An 11319-nucleotide genomic window follows, 5' to 3' on the forward strand; every position below is an offset into this window, starting at 1 on the left:
CTCCACCGCTCCTTCTGACCGATGCCTCAGCAACACATTGTCCAGGACCAGGAGTTTGTAACCTCCCATTCTCTGGGAACGCGTTGCACAGACCTTTCTGCAAGGCCTCCCGGAGATGTCTCATCCTCTGCTCCCTCTGCGATGGCAAGATAAGGTCGGCAACCTTACCCTTGTACCGTGGATCAAGGAGAGTGGCCAGCCAGTAATGGTCCCTCTCCTTGATCCGAAGAATACGAGGATCCTTCCGCAGGCTTTGCAGGATCAGGGAGGCCATGCAGCGTAGGTTAGCTGAGGCATTCGGTCCGGAGTCCTCTGGGTCACTAAGGACAACATGATCCGCAGCTACCTCCTCCCAGCCACGTACAAGTCCACAGGTTTCTTGGGACTGTAAATCATCCCTACAAGACTGCTGCTGCTGATGCTGAGTGCCAGCCTCCACCTCCATGCTGACACAATCATCCTCCTCCTCCTCTTCCTCCTCCTCATCCTCTTCCTGTGTGATGGGTGGCACAGCAGGAACACTGTCTGGATAAAGGGGGCCTTGAGAGGCAAGGAAGTCCTCCTCTTCCTGCCTCTGTTCTGCCTCAAGTGCCCTGTCCATTATTCCACGCAGCGTATGCTCCAAGAGGTGGACAAGAGGTACAGTGTCACTGATGCATGCACTGTCACTGCTCACCATCCTTGTGGCCTCCTCAAACGGTGACAGGACAGTGCATGCATCCCTGATCATGCCCCACTGGCGTGGTGAGAAAAAACCGAGCTCCCCTGACCCTGTCCTGGTGCCGTAGTCGCACAGGTACTCATTGATGGCCCTCTGCTGCGTGTGCAGCCGCTGCAGCATGGCCAACGTTGAGTTCCACCTGGTGGGCATGTCACATATAAGGCAGTTCTTGGGCAGGTTCAACTCCTTTTGGAGCTCAGCCAGCCGAGCACAGGCATTAAATGATCAGCGGAAATGCACACAGACTTTCCTGGCCTGCTTCAGGACATCTTGTAACCCGGGGTACCTGCCCAAGAACCGCTGCACCCCCAGGTTAAGGACGTGAGTTACACAGGGCACATGGGTCAGTTGTCCCTGTCGGAGGGTGAAGAGGAGGTTGGTGCCATTGTCGCAAACCACCATTCCTGGCTTAAGCTGGCGTGGCGTCAACCACCTCTCGGCCTGCGTACTTGCGTAGCCCCTGGAACGCCTACGGAGCACCGCTGGTTCTGAGGACAGAGCACTGGAAGAGGCCATGGAGGAAGAAGAAGAGGAAGGGGTGGAGGAGAGAGGTGTGTCACAACCAATAGTAGCATTTTGGAGGTGTGGTGGCGGAACAACCTCCAACACTACTGCACCTTGTCCTGCATCCTTCCCAGCTGCCAGAAGAGTGACCCAATGGGCCGTGAAAGACAGGTAACGTCCCTGTCCATGCCTTCTGGACCATGAGTCAGCGGTAATATGCACCTTACCGCTGACCGCCCTGTCCAGCGAGGCAAGGACATTGCCTTCCACATGCCGGTAGAGAGCCGGAATCGCCTTCCGTGAGAAAAAGTGGCGTTTGGGGACCTGCCACTGAGGAACCGCACATTGTACAAACTCACGGAAGGGGGCCGAGTCTACCAACTGAAAAGGCAGCAGTTGAAGTGCTAGCAATTTAGCCAAGCTAGCATTCAACCACTGGGCATGTGGATGGCTGGGAGTGAACTTCTTTCGCCGGTCCAGCAGCTGGGGCAGGGACATTTGCCTGCTATAATCGGACGTGGATGTACCACTAGCAGAGTGCCCGGAAGCACTTGGCTGTGACACACCTAATTCTACACCTTCATTCCTCTCAGAGCAGGTTTCAGAGAGGACTGAAGGTCTAGTGGGGTTGGAGATGCCAGCTGATGAGGAGCAAGGAGAGGTCTGCTTTGTTCTTTGGTGTGGGTCTTTGAGGTACGCTTGCCAACGAGCTGCATGGAAGGTCAACATATGTCTGGTCAAGCATGTGGTGCCCAAGTGGCTGATGTTTTGGCCACGCGAGATACGCGTGAGACATATGTTGCAAATAGCAGCGGTGCGATCTGATGCACTCATCTCACCACACCAAAGAACTTTTAGAATAACGCGCAGAGGCAGCGCTCTGCACAGGCGGAGCTCTGCGGTGTGATTCAGTCGGTGTGCTGCCCCTAAGCTGGCCCCCGGAGGGCATCCTGCCTCGTTGGACATGTTCCTCCTCCTCCTCTCTCCTTCCAGGCACCCACGTGGAGTCAGTGCCCTCATCATCCCCTCCCTCTTCATCGCTGTAGCAAACCTGGCAGTATGCTGCAGCTTGTGGAACATGACTGCCAGATTGCTGTCCTTCTTGAGCATCCCCTCTCTCTGCGCTCACGCTACTGCCTTCCTCTAGCTGAGTGTCATCATCAGAGCCTACAAAACACTGGGCATCCTCCTGGAGCATGTACCCAACACTGTGCTCAAAGAGTTCAGGAGACTCCTCAGGAGGACGTGGTGGGTCTAGGGAAGGAGTCACTGATGATGACATTGAGAGGAGGGAAGACGATGCGTTGGCAGCTGCTTTGCTAGTACCCTGAGACTGGGTGAGAGAGGATGAGGAGGATGAAGAGGGCTTGGTCATCCACTCTACCAAGTCGTTGGCATGTTGCGGTTCAACATGTCCAGCTGTCCCATGGCCACGTGCTGATGACAATGCACCGCGTCCATGACCAGGACTGTTGTCTCTAGACACAGAGCCTGCTTGCCCTCTTTTATCGGCTCGCGCCTGTCTGCCTCTCCTTGCTGGCCTTCCAGACATGGTAATGGCCTGAAGGGAGTTGGGTAAAACAGCAGTTGGGTAGTGTATATTGTGCTGGAGTCACACAACATCCACTAACTCCTGCAGATGCCTTTATTATAGAACACCAGAGATAAAGGGGTATATACAGATGTATACTGTGCTGTGCTGGAAGCACACACAACTTCCAATAACTCCTGCAGATGGCTCAAATAGAGAACAGCTATGTAGGTGGATATAGCGGTATGTACTGGGTACAGAGCACGCAGACAACACACACTATCTCCTAACACTACTGACTGCAAGCTCTATTATAAAAGATAGATTACTAGCTATATAGGTGAGGTGAATATAGCGCTGTATACTGCAGTCAGGGCACGCAGACAACAACCACTACAGAAGAGCAAGAACGAAAAATCGGCCGATAACGATCGGTGTGTACTGTGTTGAAGGTACACAGAACACCCACTAACTGCTTCAGATGCCAACACACTACACAAGGCCGCCGTGCTGGCGGCCTTATATAGTGTGGGGCGTGTACTACACAGTCTGAGCTATGATTGTGCCTGTGGCCAATCATGGCTCTCCTCGCTGCTGGTGCTGTGATTGGCCAAGCATGCGGGGTCACAGTGCATGCTTGGCCAATCATGAGCCAGCAATGCACTGCGATAACGATGCACACGAATTTGGCGCGAACGGCCCATAATGTTCGGAACTCGCCGACGGGCGAACAGCCGATGTTCAACTCGAACACGAAGCTCATCCCTAGTTGTGGGTGTTTTGTGATGGGCTGTATCACTCATTGACTTAGACCAGCCATTCTCAACTAAGGTTCCTCTAGAGATTTCCAGGGATTCCTTCAGCCGTGGCTAATTGACCTCCCATCTGATGGTGCCGGATGTTCCAGAGCCAATATCACTTGGCCAAGCCGGTTCCCTGAACCCAATGATCTTTTTTTGGTGTTTGTAAGGAACATTCTTCCCACCGATCACCAATGTAAGGAACATTCTTCCCACTGATCACCAATGTAAGGAACATTCTTCCCACCGATCACCAATGTAAGGAACATTCTTCCCACTGATCACCAATGTAAGGGACATTCTTCTCACTGATCACCAATGTAAGGAACATTCTTCCCACTGATCACCAATGTAAGGAACATTCTTCCCACTGATCACCAATGTAAGGAACATTCTTCCCACTGATCACCAATGTAAGGGACATTCTTCTCACTGATCACCAATGTAAGGAACATTCTTCCCACTGATCACCAATGTAAGGAACATTCTTCTCACTGATCACCAATGTAAGGAACATTCTTCTCACTGATCACCAATGTAAGGAACATTCTTCCCACTGATCACCAATGTAAGGGACATTCTTCCCACTGATCACCAATGTAAGGAACATTCTTCCCACTGATCACCAATGTAAGGAACATTCTTCTCACCGATCACCAATGTAAGGAACATTCTTCTCACTGATCACCAATGTAAGGAACATTCTTCTCACTGATCACCAATGTAAGGAACATTCTTCCCACTGATCACCAATGTAAGGGACATTCTTCCCACTGATCACCAATGTAAGGAACATTCTTCCCACTGATCACCAATGTAAGGAACATTCTTCTCACCGATCACCAATGTAAGGAACATTCTTCTCACTGATCACCAATGTAAGGAACATTCTTCTCACTGATCACCAATGTAAGGAACATTCTTCTCACTGATCACCAATGTAAGGAACATTCTTCTCACCGATCACCAATGTAAGGAACATTCTTCCCACTGATCACCAATGTAAGGAACATTCTTCTCACTGATCACCAATGTAAGGAACATTCTTCTCACTGATCACCAATGTAAGGAACATTCTTCTCACTGATCACCAATGTAAGGAACATTCTTCTCACCGATCACCAATGTAAGGAACATTCTTCCCACTGATCACCAATGTAAGGAACATTCTTCTCACTGATCACCAATGTAAGGAACATTCTTCTCACTGATCACCAATGTAAGGAACATTCTTCCCACTGATCACCAATGTAAGGAACATTCTTCTCACTGATCACCAATGTAAGGAACATTCTTCCCACTGATCACCAATGTGAGGAACATTCTTCTCACTGATCACCAATGTAAGGAACATTCTTCTCACTGATCACCAATGTAAGGAACATTCTTCTCACTGACCACCAATGTAAGGAACATTCTTCTCACTGATCACCAATGTAAGGAACATTCTTCTCACTGATCACCAATGTAAGGAACATTCTTCCCACTGATCACCAATGTAAGGACCATTCTTCTCACTGATCACCAATGTAAGGAACATTCTTCCCACTGATCACCAATGTAAGGAACATTCTTCTCACTGATCACCAATGTAAGGAACATTCTTCTCACTGATCACCAATGTAAGGAGCATTCTTCTCACTGATCACCAATGTAAGGAACATTCTTCTCACTGATCACCAATGTAAGGAACATTCTTCTCACTGATCACCAATGTAAGGAACATTCTTCTCACTGATCACCAATGTAAGGAGCATTCTTCTCACTGATCACCAATGTAAGGAACATTCTTCTCACTGATCACCAATGTAAGGAACATTCTTCTCACTGATCACCAATGTAAGGAACATTCTTCCCACTGATCACCAATGTAAGGAACATTCTTCTCACTGATCACCAATGTAAGGAACATTCTTCTCACTGATCACCAATGTAAGGAACATTCTTCCCACTGACCACCAATGTAAGGAACATTCTTCTCACTGATCACCAATGTAAGGAACATTCTTCCCACTGATCACCAATGTAAGGAACATTCTTCTCACTGATCACCAATGTAAGGAACATTCTTCTCACTGATCCCCAATGTAAGGAACATTCTTCTCACTGATCACCAATGTAAGGAACATTCTTCTCACTGATCACCAATGTAAGGAACATTCTTCTCACTGACCACCAATGTAAGGAACATTCTTCTCACTGATCACCAATGTAAGGAACATTCTTCTCACTGATCACCAATGTAAGGAACATTCTTCTCACTGATCACCAATGTAAGGAACATTCTTCTCACTGACCACCAATGTAAGGAACATTCTTCTCACTGATCACCAATGTAAGGAACATTCTTCTCACTGATCACCAATGTAAGGAACATTCTTCTCACTGATCACCAATGTAAGGAACATTCTTCTCACTGATCACCAATGTAAGGAACATTCTTCCCACTGACCACCAATGTAAGGAACATTCTTCCCACTGATCACCAATGTAAGGAACATTCTTCTCACTGATCACCAATGTAAGGAACATTCTTCTCACTGATCACCAATGTAAGGAACATTCTTCTCACTGATCACCAATGTAAGGAACATTCTTCCCACTGATCACCAATGTAAGGAACATTCTTCTCACTGATCACCAATGTAAGGAACATTCTTCTCACTGATCACCAATGTAAGGAACATTCTTCCCACTGATCACCAATGTAAGGAACATTCTTCTCACTGATCACCAATGTAAGGAACATTCTTCTCACTGATCACCAATGTAAGGAACATTCTTCTCACTGACCACCAATGTAAGGAACATTCTTCTCACTGATCACCAATGTAAGGAACATTCTTCTCACTGATCACCAATGTAAGGAACATTCTTCTCACTGATCAACAATGTAAGGAACATTCTTCCCACTGATCACCAATGTAAGGAACATTCTTCCCACTGATCACCAATGTAAGGAACATTCTTCCCACTGATCACCAATGTAAGGAACATTCTTCTCACTGATCACCAATGTAAGGAACATTCTTCCCACTGATCACCAATGTAAGGAACATTCTTCCCACTGATCACCAATGTAAGGAACATTCTTCCCACTGATCACCAATGTAAGGAACATTCTTCTCACTGATCCCCAATGTAAGGAACATTCTTCTCACTGACCACCAATGTAAGGAACATTCTTCCCACTGATCACCAATGTAAGGAACATTCTTCCCACTGATCACCAATGTAAGGAACATTCTTCTCACTGATCACCAATGTAAGGAACATTCTTCTCACTGACCACCAATGTAAGGAACATTCTTCTCACTGATCACCAATGTAAGGAACATTCTTCTCACTGATCACCAATGTAAGGAACATTCTTCTCACTGATCACCAATGTAAGGAACATTCTTCTCACTGATCACCAATGTAAGGAACATTCTTCTCACTGATCACCAATGTAAGGAACATTCTTCTCACTGATCACCAATGTAAGGAACATTCTTCTCACTGATCACCAATGTAAGGAACATTCTTCTCACTGATCACCAATGTAAGGAACATTCTTCTCACTGACCACCAATGTAAGGAACATTCTTCTCACTGATCACCAATGTAAGGAACATTCGTCCCACTGATCACCAATGTAAGGAACATTCGTCCCACTGGTTACCATTGGATTGCCTTTGGCAGGGGTTCTCCAAGGCCTGATCATTTTTTCAAGGGGGTTCCTCTGAGGTGAAAAGACAGAAAGGTCCGGGTTTGATGAATAAAGTCTCTTTAGTTTCTGATCATGTGATCACTTTACTTAGATAGTTATATAGAGATGACAGAAAACATGGAAGAGTGCCACACTTTATGACCCCTTCACAAACCGTTATAAAGCTCATTCAGGTGACATATAAGGCCAAAAGTGGACACCTGACCATCACACCTCTATGATCTTGCTGGATATCTTGTTCCAAAACCATTGGTCAGCAAGGGCAGCGGATGGCCTCCATGATGAGCATGAGGTCTGGGGAATAGGGTGTCATATTCAGCAATCAAATTCACAGATTGAACTCACGAAAAGGTATAACGAGTCATTAAACATGAATCGGTCTATTCATTTTGTGAATGGTTTGTTTTATTTTGTTTAGTCCATCAGATGGTATCAGGCAAGCCAAACTTTATAGCCTCATAAAGTGGCCTCCCATGAAGCCTCTACTATGGGGCTTGACGTAAAACCATTTAGGAACCTTCCTCATCTGTAGTTACGGCCACTTGACCTGACCTCAAAATTCCCTCAAAATTCCCATGTGCTTCAAGCTTGGGGTGCAAGTTCCACTATCAGGAAGCTTCTTAGAAGATCCCCCTATACAGTTCTACATCTAATAATTATATATACTGAAGCTACTCCTCGTGGAAATGGTGAAGGTCCTCTCATCACAGATGTAGCTGATTGGGTCCTTTTCAGAAAACGTGCTGCCTATTTGCCTTTAGTAAATCAACCCCAAAATGTCCACCCCCAGGGAGAGGGCAACTTGGTTTAAACAGCCCAGAACAGCCACTAGGGGGTAAAATATAGAGAAATTCAAAGGGCAAATGGCAGGATGAAGCGGTATGGGAGGAGCTATCTCTCTTTCTGGAGTGGACCCATCTGTAATGGGAGGACCTTCACCATTTTCAACTGGAAGAGCTATGGTATGTACTAGACATGTGCATTCGTTTTCGTCCGAATGCATTTTCGTCCGAATTTCAGCTATTTTCGTTTTCGTTTTGACAAAAGATAACGAAAGCACAAAATCCGAAAAACGAAAGATCCGACATAAATAAATGCTTTATTTTCGTTTTCATTGTTACAACAGTTCGATATAGAATAGGAGATTCGACATGACTCTGACAACAATATGTGTCTATAGAACCTGTGGTCGAATGTGCCTAACCTTACCTCTATTAGTCCAAGATTATATAGAGAAAATATTCGACAGAGAAAAAAGATTTGACAAAGAGAAAAGATTCTGCAAGTTACTGTCCTAAAAAGTGTTTGGGGACCCGGGTCCTGCCCCAGGGGACATGGAGCAATGCAAAAAAAAGTTTTAAAAACGGCCGTTTTTTCGGGAGCAGTGATTTTAATAATTATTAAAGTGAAACAATAAAAGTGTAATATTCCTTTAAATTTCGTAGGGGGGGTTGTGTATAGTATGCCTGTGAAGGGGCGCATGTTTCCCGTGCTTAGAATTGTCGCTGCACAAAGTGTCATTTATGCAGGAAAAAAAGTCCTTTAAAATCACTCGCAGCTATAATGAATTGTCGGCTCCGTAATACAGAGAACACTCATTGAAAGTCATTGATAAATAAATAAATAAAAAAAAAAGCGTGGGGGTCCCCCAAATTCAATTACCAGGCCCTTCAGGTCTGGTATGGATATTAAGGGGAACCGTGCCTCAAATTTAAGAAAAAATTTGACGTGGGGTTCCCCCTAAATATCCATAACCAGACCCTTCAGGTCTGGTATGGATATTAAGGGGAACCCCGCGTCAAATTTAAAAAAAAATTGACGTGGGGTTCCCCCTAAAAATCCATACCAGACCCTTTATCCGAGCACGCAACCTGGCAGGCCGCAGGAAAAGAGGGGGGGACGAGAGAGCGGCCCCCCCTCCCTCCTGAACCGTACCAGGCCACATGCCCTCAACATTGGGAGGATGCTTTGGGGGTCTGTGACCCCTCAAAGCACCTTGTCCCCATGTTGATGAGGACAAGGGCCTCATCCCCACAACCCTGGCCGGTGGTTGTGAAGGTCTGCGGGCGGGGGGCTTATCAGAATCTGGAAGCCCCCTTTAACAAGGGGACCCCCAGATCCCGGCCCCCCCCTGTTTGAAATGGTAAGGGGGTACAAAAGTACCCCTACCATTTCACAAAGAAAGTGTAAAAAATGGTTAAATAAAACAAACACACTTTTGAAAAATTCCTTTATTAAAAATAAAAAAATAAAAAAAAAGATTCCAGCGGCGGTAATCCACTCTTGCTATCCAGCGACGGACGGTCATCTCTCCAGCGATGTCTCATCTCATCCAGCGCAGCGCAGCATCCTTCTTCTGTCTCCGTGTAGGAGACACTGCAAGGATTCCGGCGGCCTGACGTTTCTTATATATGGAGGGCGGGGCCACCCGTCACCTGACCCCGCCCCCCTCTGACGCAAGGGGATACCCGGGGTTCCCTTTGACGTATGGGTGACCCCGCACCCCTCTGATGTAACACAGGCAGGTTTCCGTTACATCAGAGGGGGCGGGGTCACCCATACGTCACGGGGAACCCCATGTTTCCCCTTGCGTCAGAGGGGGGCGGGGTCAGGTGACGGGTGGCCCCGCCCTCCGTATATAAGAAACGTCAGCCGCCGGAATGCCTGCAGTGTCTCCTACACGGAGACAGAAGAAGGATGCTGCGCTGCGCTGGATGAGATGAGACATCGCTGGAGAGATGACCGTCCGTCGCTGGATAGCAAGAGTGGATTACCGCCGCTGGAATCTTTTTTTTATTTTTTTATTTTTAATAAAGGAATTTTTCAAAAGTGTGTTTGTTTTATTTAACCATTTTTTACACTTTCTTTGTGAAATGGTAGGGGTACTTTTGTACCCCCTTACCATTTCAAACAGGGGGGGGCCGGGATCTGGGGGTCCCCTTGTTAAAGGGGGCTTCCAGATTCTGATAAGCCCCCCGCCCGCAGACCTCCACAACCACCGGCCAGGGTTGTGGGGATGAGGCCCTTGTCCTCATCAACATAGGGACAAGGTGCTTTGAGGGGTCACAGACCCCCAAAGCATCCTCCCAATGTTGAGGGCATGTGGCCTGGTACGGTTCAGGAGGGAGGGGGGGCCGCTCTCTCGTCCCCCCCTCTTTTCCTGTGGCCTGCCAGGTTGCGTGCTCGGATAAAGGGTCTGGTATGGATTTTTAGGGGGAACCCCACATCAATTTTTTTTTAAATTTGACGCGGGGTTCCCCTTAATATCCATACCAGACCTGAAGGGCCTGGTAATTGAATTTGGGGGACCCCCACGCTTTTTTTTTAATTTATTTATTTATTTTTTTATCAATGACTTTCAATGAGTGTTCTCTGTATTACGGGAGCCGACAATTCATAATAGCTGCGAGTGATTTTAAAGGACTTTTTTTCCTGCATAAATGACACTTTGTACAGGGACAGTTCTAAGCACGGGAAACATGCGCCCCTTCACAGGCATACTATAGACACCCCCCCCCTACGAAATTTAAAGGAATATTACACTTTTATTGTTTCACTTTAATCATTATTAAAATCACTGCTCCCGAAAAAAACGGCCGTTTTAAAACTTTTTTTTTGCATTGATACATGTCCCCTGGGGCAGGACCCAGGTCCCCAAACACTTTTTAGGACAGTAACTTGCAAATTAGTCTTTAAAATTAGCACTTTAGATTTTGAACGTTGGAGTCCCATAGACTTTAATAGGGTTCTAAAGTATGCTATATACTAGCTCCGTCGAATCTTCTTTATACATTCGACAGACACCATAAGCCTTCCAAGACAGATTCGACCGTAATTCATGTGGATTTTCGGATGAATGCAATTTTTGAACGAAAAACGAAATAAATAAAAACGAATTTCGGGAGTAACTAAATAAATTAAGTTTTCAGACGAAAGCGAAATTCCGAAATGAAATATTTTACTCTGCACATGTCTAGTATGTACTATTCATTAGATGTACAATTACATAGGGGGATTTTCTACAACTCTTCCTGAAGGTGTACTTACACTT

The sequence above is a fragment of the Lithobates pipiens genome, unplaced genomic scaffold (genome assembly GCF_037356315.1).
Source record: "Lithobates pipiens isolate NorthernLeopardFrog02 unplaced genomic scaffold, aLitPip1_a1.2 Scaffold_47, whole genome shotgun sequence".
Taxonomy (NCBI): Eukaryota; Metazoa; Chordata; class Amphibia; order Anura; family Ranidae; genus Lithobates; species Lithobates pipiens.